Raw genomic sequence first — 11,943 nt, 5'->3', positions numbered from 1 at the left:
ACTATGAGTGTGAGTGTGGAAAAAAAGTGGTGCCGATATGAAAATGGTAGGCAACCATTCACTGTCTATTACGTTAGAATTGTGGTAAAACTTGTAACAAAATGTATGCAAAAATAATGTGACACAAGCCAAAATTTCTCACCCTTTCCTTTTGAGTGAAAAGAAACATAAGGAATAATCACCAGTCACCTCAAATGAATTTGGTTTTTTTTTTTTTTGGTTTTTAGCATGAGAAATTTTCTTTTATTTTTGGTAGTTAAGTTGTATGGTTTGTTCTATTTTCACTCTTAAGGTGCACATCATATATTGTAATAGGGGGACTTGGGAAAAGGTAAAACAATATGGATCAAATTTTAAATTTCCACGTGTGTTTGGTGAAATTTCACAGATTTTACCATTGTTAAAGGTTTTTATGTTCTTAATATATCTTCTTGGTAATAATATTTCTTCTTGATTGGTGTATTTGGTAAGAAATGTATGCACCTTTTGTTGTGTCACGGATATGGTGTTGGAAATGGAAGATCTGACTTTTTTTTTATAATAAGAACTAAAAGATCTTTTTTTTATATAAGTAAAAATAAATAAATTAATAATTTTTTTTATACAGGAAGAATTGAACCCCGGTCTTTGCCCCCCACACTCCACCATCACATCAAGGTGTGCAGGGGTTATAAGAACTAAAAGATCTTGACTCTAGGGCATGGTAATGTTTGAGGTGATGTTGCATGCGGAATATATATATATTTGTGTGTGTGTGTTCTTTACTAAACTCTATTTGGCCTGAAAATTGGAATACATTTCTTTTTCAAATTGGGTAATTACTGGAATGAAAATATTTTTTTCCTTTTGCAATGCTTAGATGAGAAAAGTAAATCCGTTAAAACTGATAATGTTGAATTTATTGTTAATTTTAGTGAACATTTGTTAATAGTTTACTTTAGTCAGGCAGGGCAACAGAAATTAGATTGCATGCCCAATTGCACTTATGTTAATTAGTTGATTAATTATGTGTAAGGAGTATGGTAAAACTACGACTTATTAATGACAAAGGAGAGTGATTGACACAAAGTCTGTGAATTTTATTGACTATAGAGAAACCTTTTTCAACTTAGAATGCATGTCCTATGTTTCTTTTTCAAATTGGGCAATTACATTATGAAAATATGATTTTTCATTTTGCGATGCTCAGATGAGAAAAGTAAAATGCATTAAAATTGATTATGTTGAATTTTTTGTTATTTTTAGTGAACATTTGTCGATAGTTTACATTAGTTAGGGCAGCAGAAATCAGATTGCATGTAATTTCCTGTGAATTCCAATTGCACTTATGTTGTTACTTTAATTGATTAATTATGTGTTTAGGCTTCCTTTGGATTAAGGAGTGTGGTAAAACTAGGACTTCTTAATAACAAAGGAGAGTAATTGAAACAAACTCTGAATTACTAGTTCTCCTAAATAATGTTTTGCTAGACTAGGTCTTCTAAATAACCTTTTCTTAGAAAGACTTGGACTTTAGTCACTAAAGAGAGTATTTGAACCAAAAAAAAACTTTCTCCACCAAATAGGGAAGGTATTTGAAACATAAAATACTCGGACTGGTATATATCTAGAATCTTTTTTCTTGTAAAGTGTAAAACAACTTTCTTTCAATATTAATATTTGCATGGCCAGCAAGGGAAGCAATTTAAACATCTTAACAACACTGTACTGGAGGGAAGGAAATTGAGTATTGTGTGAAACGGAAGGCAGTTGAGTGTTGTGTGGAATGAAGTATAGAAGGCCATCTATAAGTTCGAATCTTTGGATAAGGGTTTATGGGCCTTTTCTCAGTGGTGCCACATTAAAGTTCTTATTCTCTACATATGGTGTTGTGAGTTGCTAAAGGGTGTCTAGATGAAATGGCAATTGCAATGTATTTGTATCATTTGAGTTAGAGAGAGCTGTCATTTCTGAAAATTGTAAGTGCATTTTTTTTCACTCATTGCCTCAATTACTTATTCTTTCCGCTGCAATCAATCTTTATTTTTTTCCTTCACTCCCTGCATCTTATGGCTTGTTTTTCTATGGTTTGTTTTTTTATTCAACTAGTAAGTTGCCCGTGCGATGCACGGATAATATTGTAATATTTTATGTAAGATAAGTTTAGAGAATGTTGTACACATATTATACCATAATTGTCATAGAATTTTGTTAGTAAGAGTTCATTATAAAAAGTAACAAAAGCTAAACAAAATAATGAAATAAAGATGAAAAAAACCTTAATAAACCAAATGCTAAAATCCTCGATTCATACATTATTGAAATTCATAGAAAAGAAAGCACACACAACACATAGATCATTATACATTCATCATTAAACCAAAACTCAAAAAAAAAAAAAAAACCATTAACCCAAAACTCAATTTATTGTTGGAAAAAAGTCAATATGTATTTCTTTAATGAAATATCAAGAAACTTTCTCAAGAAATGAGCTTTGGAGTCTAAAGAATGTGGATTGAATAGTCGCGTTGTTTTTCCTCTGCAAATTCAATTGCCTTTGACTAAATCCCTTCCATCCTACCACTGCACATCCTTGGTGTGATGATCACTCCACAAGTATAAGTGCTTGTAGAGGTTTGGGGAGTAAGGGTCAGGGTTCAAGTCTCCAAGAGAGAGCTTCACACACATATATACTTAGACTTGGCTAGAGTAAAATTTCTATTTTGTATCCAAAAAAAAAAAAAAACACCTCCACCCTAGATGATTACCGCTTGATCCCTATAATCCAATTTATGATTTACAACATGTTTAGCTTTTGTTTATTTTGAAAAGATCAGTCTACTCAAGTCATATGCTAAGATTAGACAATCTTGAAATGACAATGAATATGTGACTTTTACACTAAATAAACAATTATTGACTTCTCAGTTCTAGACTTCAAGCATCTTTTGGAAATCGATATACACAATAACGCAACCTATAACAAAAAATAGGAAAACAAAGAATCTCACGATCTTAACCCTACCGATTATAAATGAAGAAATGAAATTTTGAAAATAACAAAAGATAGCTTGAACTCATACATGTCAAGGCCACTTAATGTGCCATGGATAGTCACTGACTACAACAAAAGATCACAAGAGCAATAGGTTTCTTCCATTGGCTTGGTGTTTTAAAAAATTGTGAGTATGAAAACAAAATTTGAGAGTAGCAGTAGTTTAGGAAATTTAACTATTAAATGTTTTTTTTTTTAAGAGAAAGAAAGTTTTTTTAAGAGAGAAAGAAAGAGAATGGAGGCATATGGTCAAAGTTGAGAGGGGAAGGCAAAGTGTGAGAGAGAGGTTGGGGAGTCAAAGATTTAGAAAATCCTACATTAATCATTATAGCAGAGTATTGATAATGTACATAATGTGAAAACAAAAAGTTGAAAACCAAAACGTCATTTTGGAGGCAAGCTATGATTAATGCATCTACACAATCATAAAGGCAGAAACTTTTTATATAACTAACGTAAAAACCTGCCATACTAAAAAAAAAAGACTAATAGGTGAGGGAGACTTTGTTTATGAGATGTTTGTATGTAAATTCATAACTATAAAATAATAAGGATTCCCATAGAATAAAATAAAATAATAATGATTATAGTAAATAAAAGATATGGATTTGTGTAATTTAGGCAACAGAAATGTTAGAAGATTATCTATCTCGATCTCATTAATTATTAGAATCCCTTTTTATTAAAAAAAAAACTGAAACATTTGGTATACTAAAAGACATGAAGAAGAGAGAGAGTTGTGATGTAAACTTAGTCAATTAATGAGAGAGTTGGATGATTGTAGAGAAATTTCATAGAAGGTGCCACTTGGCAAAAGCTTAGACCCTCACACAATAAGGTCTCTGCTTTTATATATATATATTGATTATGTTATCCACAAGAAATATTGAAGATATTGTGGCAGCATTAGATGAGAATATAGCAGCTCAAGAGACCATACCTCCTACCTTTGTGCCAATCTACAAGTTTGAAGGCCAGAGGATATAAGGGAATTCGTTAGAACTCTTGATATGGAGTCTTTCAAGACTATTTGGAGATTTCCTTCTAAATTTGAATGATTTGTGGCACTCAATAATGAATACACCATTAGAGGGAGTGCTTCTTGGCTAAGTTATATTATGACATACGAGTATGTGGACAAAAAATAATAGTTATAAGCTGCATTATGTCGTACAATTTTGTGATGGAATTTGTAGTATAGCTAAGGTTCCTGAGAAAAGGAAAATAAGAACACGTTAGAAGTACCAATAATATATAGAAAAATATAATTGAAACTTAGGAAAAAGAAAGTTTGGTAAAATTCAATAATTAAAATTACTAGAAGCGTAAGGGTTTGTCTACCAATATTGTTAGGTATCCACTACCAATCCAATTTAATACACAATTGGGTAAATAAATGCATAAACTATCTGATAGGAAGATTTAGAAATAAATGTTAATAAAACTCTCTTTGGTTGATTATTCAACAATTATTCCAAAAAACTCAAGAACATCGCATACTCCAGAGACAATACTATGGTAAAAGTAATATTTAACAAGATTATCACGTTTTACTAGAGAGATTATAAAACTCTATTCTAACAATAAGAAAATTCAAGAATATACTTATGAAAGAATTAAAAATTAAATATCAATTTAACAAAACAATTATGAAAATATTACAATTGATTTCATTGATCAAAGCGTGAAAAACATGCTTGGATTGAATAGTGGACAACTTACAACATTGGAGATTCACCCCTAATCCTAATTTAGGTTCTTAAGTTTTCAAAGAAAATAAATACTCTCAAAAATTGATGAAAAATAAGGTTTCCTAGCAACCAAAAATATGGCTGCCCTTGTACCTCTCTAATATTTATAATATTCAAAATCCTAAAACACATTCTCTCAAAAAGGAAAATATAGAAATGTCAATTCTTGTTTTTCAATAGTGAGTCAACTTCTAGATTGCTTTTGGCCTTGAATACAACAAATTCTGAAGTTTTGATAACCATAAAGTTTTATATCTTCAAGTTCTCTTTCCCTAGCAGCAAGAATCAAGTCAATCTGATATTAGAGTAAAAAGATATGGCCAAAATACAAAAACTGGTCAGAATATTTTCATTCCAGGATTCTTTTCATCTTTGGCTCAAATGAATTTTTTTTTTATTTTTTATGTTTTCGCATCTTTGACTCATTAAATTTTTCAAAAGTCAATTCTCAATTGATCTTCACCCTTGGATTCTCTTTACTTCATGTATGTATGTTTAACTCATTAGTTTAAATCTCCTACGAGAGAAAAATACACTTAATGAGTATATTTTAGACAAAACTTGCAAACTCTTATATTTACGTGTAAGTATGAGAATAAATACAAAATAGATATAATAATACCTATCAAAACTAAGATAATATTGTACTTTTAAGCTATTATCACTGCACACACCTAAATAATAGTTAAAATTAGCTATACAAAACCATCACCTCTCCATTGCTTTTAACAGTTAAGTATCCGATGGAAACAAAGAGCCATTCCACAGCCAGTGACAGCCTAATCTCTCTTCTCTTTATGGCTTAACGTTATCTAAAAATTCTAAAAGCAACATTACTTTCTCCATTGTGACGTATCTCTCACATGCCAACTATGGCTCATTCCATTACTGATTTCTCTTTTATACCAAAGCTAATACACAAAAATACTACTATAAGTCCAAATAGAAATACGTGTTCCTATTCATTTTTTATATAAAAAAATTTCCGAAGACCACAGCTTGAGAGTAAAAGGAAACCTCATCATACATCCATGTAACTTTCTATAACAAATACATTTGGAAGGTGAAAACCTCATAGAAAAACAAAAACACCCAAAATGAAAGAATAACCAAATATATTAAAATTTGTTTCTACCTATGTATAATCTAATTTCCTGTGCATTTTAGAACAATTCACTTCTGACAAAAGTGCGACACATAAAGCCTTTATTAAAATAAATCAAAAAATAAAAAAAGAAGGTAAATTACATTTTGATTCCTCTATGTTTAATTCTACCGTCAACTGGATCTTTTGTATTTATTATTTTTTTTAAAAAAATTGATTAGTAAAGTTTATATTTGCTGTCAATATTCAATTGGTAGCTCATGTTATTTTTGTTAACAAATAAGAAAAAAACTATTAGGGGGTTTGTCGTTATTGCCTTATTGGAAAAAAAAAAATTTTTAATTTTTGAGGATGGTGAATCTTTTGGTATTGTAGCAAATATAAAAAAATAAATGATTTGCAAGTATACATTTCCCTAAGTACCATCCATGACTAAAGTTGTAGCTGTAGAACAAACAAAACAACCTTGTATTAGGCAATCTCCTTGCACATATTTTTAGCTCAGTATGCTAGGAGTTTAGTTAGTTTTGTAAAATTCTTATTTTGAGCCTACCAAACGTATTTAAGTGGCGTGATCAGAATCTATTTTATCAACGATCTAAAACAAGCTCTTTCAACATATGTTTAGGTGGAAATATACAGCATTTTCTAACATACATGCATATTGCGAAAGAATTATGGAATAGCAGAATTTTTTTAAATGAAATGATATATTGAGAAGATCAAAGATTCAAAGAAAGTAATAAAGAGAAAAACGTACTCTTGAACATCCTTAAGAAAAGCATCATAGGAATAGGATCCATCGTACGCCTCATAAGTTAATTTCTTGTCAATAATTTTGAAGTCTAAAAGGACTTGATAACATTGAAGGAAACTGAAGTATCACGATCGAAGTGATCCTCTTATCAAACTATCAAAAAAAAAAAATTCATCTGCTGCTACAGCAAGGTGAAGCACATTTTTTTCAGCATTGTTCCATAATCACAATAGATTCAGTGTTAACATACTTGTTTTTTCCTCTTTCTATTTGGTTTCACTGCATGCTTCCATCAGTAACAAGAGCACAGTTATCTGTAACCAACAATAACAAGCCTTGAATAAGGCATAAGACTTTCATATAAATTTCCTTAGCTTAACTTTTTAGATCATTTAATTTTAGATTGAATTTCTTTAGGAGTAGCTTGGTAAACTAATGTGTCTTAGAGGTTTTTCCTAACATCAAACGCAGAATGTGGGACTTAGATTTGGAGATGAAACTAGAAGAAGGATAGGCATTGCCTAATAGTCTCTCAGTTATCATAACAAATTAAAGAGACATTCATAACAACTTGTAAAGTAAAAGTGGTTATAGTTACACATTGTGTGTACGGAACGTGTAGTTGAAATCTTGTTTTCAGAACACTGTTTTACCATTTCTCAATTATAACTGAAATTTTCAAAACACAATTTCAGCTGAAGTGTGTACTACAATATATAATTCAGCGTGTGTAACAATAGTTAGTGATAAAATAACTTCTTATTATTCCCGACCATTGGTTAATGATTTCTAACACCTAGTACATTGGCAACAATATTTGAAAAATTCGTCTGATTTGTTTTGCTATATGGCACGTACAGAATGCACAAATAGTAGTGCTAGACATAGACCAAGGAAACATTATTTAACTCTCCATTGTAATTTATTACATAAAAATTTTATATCACATGTTCATAGTTTCTCATATAAACATAAGGGTATTAACTATTAAGCAATTTGGTAGGTCCAAAACATTATAATTTATAAACACAATTTCTAATTCTAGCACTGACATTAATGAGCACCTTTCTAACAGGTTCCAGAGCTTTTGCCCACTTACCATTATTTACCTACCTTTTTGCAACCACCAGTTGCATGATGCATCGATTTATTGTGTCCAAGTTCAACACTAAAGAAATATTTTTGACACACTCTTCGCTGAGCCAAAGATTGTCTTTGTAACCAATGCAAACAGTTGAAAATCACAGAAACGAGTGCACCAATATCTAATAAACATTTTAGACTAATATAAAGAGTATTTAGGATCATGAAGTAAAGATCAAACCCAAAAATTTACCAAAATGAAAGGCATACAGACATTCCGTATATTAAAAACAATAACTCAATAAAGAAGAATAGAAGAAAGTGTTTCAGGAAAAAAAAAAAAAAAAAAAGAAAGAAGAAGAAGCTAGAGAAAAAAAAAATTGAAAACAAGCCAAATGAATAACTTCTTTGGTCATCAATCACATATAGTCATTATGTGAGCAGCGTTGAAATGGGCATATGCTTCTCCGCCATGCACTAACCGTTAATGCATTGCTAAGAGAAAATTAAAATTTAAGGTGGATACAAATACATTCCATAAAAAATAAAAAATAAAAGTTGAATCTACTAGATTCAGATCCAGTGCAATAGTTACCATGCAATGAGACATCAATGGTTGAAATTAAAAGTTGTAAAAGTTACTTTTAATCTCAACCCTTAAATAAATAAATAAATAATTTAAGCCTCAATTTTTTACCATATCATTTTTACACTTTAATTTTTTACCCCTTTCTCACACATCATAATTAATTGCACAGTGCAATAGCTTTTTGCTATGCACACTAATCAAAACGACAGCGCTTGAGACTTACAACACAGCTGTCTTATATTTAATCAAAACGGCAGCATTTTGTCTAGTGAGAAACGGCACCGATTCTTTTCAAACAAGAAACGCTTTTTAGCCTTTGGTTTAGACGACACCGTTTTTGGTGTTACCGTTGTAACAGTATCTTCTTCTTCCTCTTCAAGTTCTTGGACTCTGCAGCTTGTGCTTTCAGGTAGTTAACTCAATTTGTGTAGTAAAATTGTATACTGAAGTTCAAATTCATAAGTTTATTAATAAACGTTTCTTTTTTTTTTTTTAAATTAAAACAAAGCTAAGATTTATGTACTTTGTTCACCGACATGGATACGTCGGTGTTGTTGATTTTAACTTCGTGATGTTATTCAATTCCGTGTCGAAGGAATGGTGCTCTGTTGTCTCTGTTCCTTCTTTCGTTCGCTACTTTGTTAACAGGTCAGTATTGAATTATCGTCATCATCATTGACCCTTTACCTTGCTCCTCCAGGACAATAATGTGTGGATAAAGTACGGACATCTCCTCTTGCCATTGGAGGAGGGTCCTTATTTTAAGTCTCTACCTTACATTCCACCAATATATCAACAACACCACAATGAAGTCAACATTCAAGCTTTATGCTCTGCAGTTTTTTTTATTTTTTTTTTAAGCTGGGACATTATATTCTTTCTCCCTTAAAAAAATTTCAAGGAAATTTTACGTACCTTAATCTGAAAAAGGTTTAGGTGTCTTGACAGCATTCCATCCTCACACTCTCAAGTTGCCTCTTTTACCGAATGATCCTTCCAAAGTATCTTTACCCAAGATATTGGTCTATTGCATAGTACTTGCTCTTTATGATCCAAAATCTTTACCTGAACTTTTTCATATGACAAATCATCTCTAATCTGAAGAGGCTCATAACTCAATACACGTGAAAGGTCATGAATGTATTTACTTAACATAAACTCATGAAAAACATTATGAATTCCTAACAGGGCCAAGTAGGGCAATTCTATATGCAACTTTGCCCACCCTTTTCAAGACCTCAAAAGCCCCTACAAACCTAGGGCTTAACTTACCTTTTTTGCCAAATCTTATTACTCGTTTCATAGGTGCAACATGTAGTAAAACTTTATCTCTAATTTCAAGTTTCAAGGCCTTCTTTTTAATGTTATAATAGTTTTTCTGTTTAAATAAACTCAAAGAATGTCCTATCATAGTTTTGCAAAGCCTTTGTGTCCATTTCTAATGAGTAATATAAAGTACACAATATTATTCATGACTTTTATCACAACTAGCAACATGTCTTGTTGTGATTAGAATTTAGAACAATATCACTTTCACTTAGGTCTACTACTACCACTAATACCATTTTTATTATTCACCACACCAATCACAAATTGTGTTAACTGTTGTGGAAATGAGAAAATGTTGAGTGCCTAAATTTATTGATTTCTATTTAGAAAAGTTGTAGATCCTATCACTTTCCAAACATTGAAAGCTTCCTAGAATACTTGTCAAGGATTCATATTAACATATCCCGAGCATTTTTTCTTGTTTGTGCTGTAAGGGATTAGTTGTTCTAAAATATCACTTGCTAAATGAAATTCAAGGACAATGGGGTCTAAGTATTCCTTTAATATTTCTGTAAGGATTGAAACTGGTTTATTTATTTGGGATCAGAATCTTAAAAGTTACATCCATTTATACTAAATTTTCTTTTCTTTTACTGTTAGTTTTGGTCTTAAATAAAATCTATATTCTATATAAAAATGGAAGTTTTGTAATAAATTTTGCAAAATTCTTGTTATGCTACATTATCACATCTTTTCCTTCTATTTTTCTTATTTATTATTTATTGCTTTTGTTCTAATTTTCACTTTGTTCAACTTTTTATCTCCTCCAATTGTTATCTTCTTAAAATTTTCATTTCAATCCTTTATGCATTCTTAAATTTTCTCCTTTAAATCTTTTAAATTCTACTCTTTTTCTTTGTTCAACCTTTCATCTCCTTCAACCCTTCTTCTTCTATTTTATTTTTTATATAAATTTTGTATAACTCCCTTTGCACCTCAATCACCTATTCCTCCAAGTTCAATCCACAACACCAAAATAAATAAATAAATAAAAGGGTCAATACTCTTTCTATTTCTTCAATTTTGTCTCTTTTTTCTTAATTTTTTTATTATTTCTAACACTTTTTTTTTCCCTCCACTAATAGTCCTTTTTATTATTGTTGATTTAATTTCTGAACCAATTTTTTTTTTAAGTTAATATGTTTTCACTTACGCATTTAAGTATTTTGATGCTTCATTTTCTTTTAAGTCTCATTTTCTTTCTTTTCAAAAAAAAAATCTCATTTTCTTTCACTCATGCTTTTCTTGTATATACATCCCCTTTCAAGCCATAAATGTCAATTTGAAAAGGATAAGGTCGTTATTTTCCACGGCCCTCTTGGCATTATTTACTTATTTTCAACTTGGCATGTGAAATTTCCGCTAAATCCAAAATTGTAAAGCAGGCAGCTGGCTTCTAGTTTCCATCAAAGCTATTATTGAAGTCCTGAATAACCCCAACAATACTAATCTAATCATTTTCTCCATTGTGGATGACTGCAGGCAGCTGGCTTCCCGAGTTCCTCAGATTCATTTTGATCATTGTTATAGAGAAGCTAATAGGAGTGCTAATATGCTAGCTAGGATGGGAGCTCAGCAATCTTCCAGTTTTATTTGGTATGATAGTCCCTATGAGGGCTTGCAATCTTTGTTAGATTTTGATTGTTCTGGTTTGTACTTAAACAGGTACTGCCCTGAGACTGTTGTTAATTTCTAATTTTAATGTATTTCTCCTTTTACCAAAAAAAAAAAAAAATTGTAAAGCACCTGTTATTTTCATTACACTCAATGCATGGGAGCATGTGTTGGCCAAAGTGTAATTGTCACTCTTTCTCCGCAAGTTGACTTAAATAAGCTAGGACTTGGATTTAAAAGTGGGTTTATTGGTTTCTCTAAAAAAAAAAAAAAGTGGGTTTATTGCTGGTTGTGTGCAGCGGTTTCACCTTTAACTTTACTACTTAATAGTTGAGGTCTTTTTTTTTTTTGTTACATGCATCTGCTTCGTATGAACAAAATTATTTTGTTTAAAAAATTTAAAGGGTTGAGTTGTTTGTTTTTTGTAAAATAAATGGATTCGGCTTAAAAAAAATTTTAACTTTACTATTGATGATTTTTTTTGTGGGGCTAATTTTTTTTGTTTAGATTTATAAATTTTTTATAGTCTTTAAAAGGAGGAAAATGTTATACTTACAATTTTTTTTTACAAATTACTAATGTAGTGAGTGGTTATTGGTAAGTAAAAAAAAAAAAAAGTGATGTAGGTGATAGGTTCAGGTGCAAGGAATTTGCTATCTCAACCACTTGTAAAATTGTCGC

The sequence above is a fragment of the Castanea sativa genome, chromosome 5 (genome assembly GCF_040712315.1).
Source record: "Castanea sativa cultivar Marrone di Chiusa Pesio chromosome 5, ASM4071231v1".
Lineage (NCBI taxonomy): Eukaryota > Viridiplantae > Streptophyta > Magnoliopsida > Fagales > Fagaceae > Castanea > Castanea sativa.
The sequence above is the reverse complement of the archived record's forward strand: the minus strand, read 5'-3'. Positions refer to the sequence as shown.